This window comes from Lolium rigidum, chromosome 1, assembly GCF_022539505.1.
Source record: "Lolium rigidum isolate FL_2022 chromosome 1, APGP_CSIRO_Lrig_0.1, whole genome shotgun sequence".
Classification (NCBI taxonomy): Eukaryota; Viridiplantae; Streptophyta; class Magnoliopsida; order Poales; family Poaceae; genus Lolium; species Lolium rigidum.
Window position 1 is genome coordinate 218,006,190 of NC_061508.1, and position 1,919 is coordinate 218,008,108.

Below are 1,919 nucleotides of genomic sequence, written 5' to 3' on the forward strand. Positions count from 1 at the left end.
GCAATGGAACCTCCACCATATCGACACAATCCATGGTTCCATTGCCCACCACTTAGTCATATTCATAGTTATGAAAATAGTGGACTTTGCCTTTTTATGCAATAGTGAGTAAACATAGTTACTTTGCAAGTCAATTTGGCAAAAATAATCTCAAATGACATGAGCAAGTGATGAACTTGCACGAACACCTGCAAAGTGTTGCAGTTGAATGGTGGACTGACCCTTTGTCCTCTGTTTCTGAAAATAGCATCATTGTCCGATAAGGGCAATGGTTAAAGAAGCAATTATGCATGATTCAGCTTTTAGGGTTGTCTCCCTCCGGTGTTTTTATCATTTCATGTGAGAGGTTAATGCAATAGTGTTAAACATAGTACTTTGCAAGTAATTTGGTAAAAATACTCAAATAACATGAGCAAGTACCTTGAAATGTTGTCAAGGTATTTTTAAAGTCCAAAAGAATTTATGGACTCATTTTCATTATTGAAAATATAGGGTGTAATTTAAATGATTATTTTAATCATATAATTTGGACTTAATCTTGTTTGTCTTCAAAAATTCCATTTCATATTTTATTATGATAGAGAATTTTATTCTGAGTGGTTTTTATATTTTTAATTATTTTTTTAGAGCTATTTAACATTTTCTATGTATTTTCAAAGTTTCTGTTCAATTGGAATTATGAAATACCAAAAATGCCCCTGGGCCCACCTGTCAGGGTGGCCCAGTGGGTTAACCCTAACCCGAGCCGCACGTTGGGCTCGGTCGGACGCACCAGTCCCCTTTCCCTTCTCTTCCTTGCAAACCCTAGCCCCCTCGCTCTCTCGCGACTCCCGCGTCACCGCTGCCTTCACCGATTTACTCCAGCCAACTTCGGCCGTCGCCGCCGGCGAGATCGTGTGGATCTGGACCGCCTCTCGACGGCGGACCTGATGGTTCGCGTCGATCTGACGCTCGCTGCTTCCTCGACTCGCCCCCAACGCATCCGCTCGCCTGTCGTGGTGTGCCGCGGCGATTTCGCCGCCGCCGATGCTCCTGGCGCCATGGCGCGGCTGTGTGCCTCGCCGTGGTTGCTGGTTGCTGCGGCGCTGCCGTGGCCTGGCTTGGCCTGGCGCTGCCGTGCCCCCGGCGTGTGCCGCCGTGGCCGCCATGGCCGCGCTCTTCGCCTCGTGTCACCTGTAAGTGCTCCGTCGCCTCCCTTTTCTCTCCCAGTGCTTCTCCTTCCGGTGCTCGCTCAAGCCCTGGCTGCTCCTCCTCGTGGAGATGCTTGCCGTGCCGATGTGCTGCTGCTGCGCCTTGCTAGCTTGCGCGTATGCTGTTGTGCTGTGTTGCTGTGCTGCTGCTGTGCATCTGCCATGGATCCTCGCTGTTGTGCTGCCCTACTCTGCCTAATGGCTATGCTTAATTATTGCTATCTTTGTTGTGCATGGTTCTGTGTAATGTTCCTAAGCCATGTTCTTGTTTAAGCTTGCATTTCTTGCTTGAATCTTTCCCTGTGCCTCTGTTCTTGTTACTACTCTTGCTAGACACTCAAGTGTATTCAATTATCTTGCCCTGGCTTGATGACTGTGTGTAATTCTTGCAAATTTGCAAGAGCCAGTGCTCTGGTGAGTGGTGTGTAGGGCTGTGAATCTTGGAAATGCTCAATTGAGCCTATATGTTGCATTAACAGCTCCATCCCTTGATGGAGTGCTTCTGGATACAATTATATATAGCTTATTTGATTATCTGTAATAAAATTGTTCATGTACTGTGACTGATTAGCTCATAAGTTTCATGTATTGGTGCTGGATTGGGCTATAGCATGCTCTGTCATGTGTTAGCAAGTCTCTGATGATCATCTGATCAACAGTTGCTTGTGAAAGATGCTGTTTCATGTCTGTGCCTCACTGCTGCTCTCTTTGGTGTCTGTGTGACACACA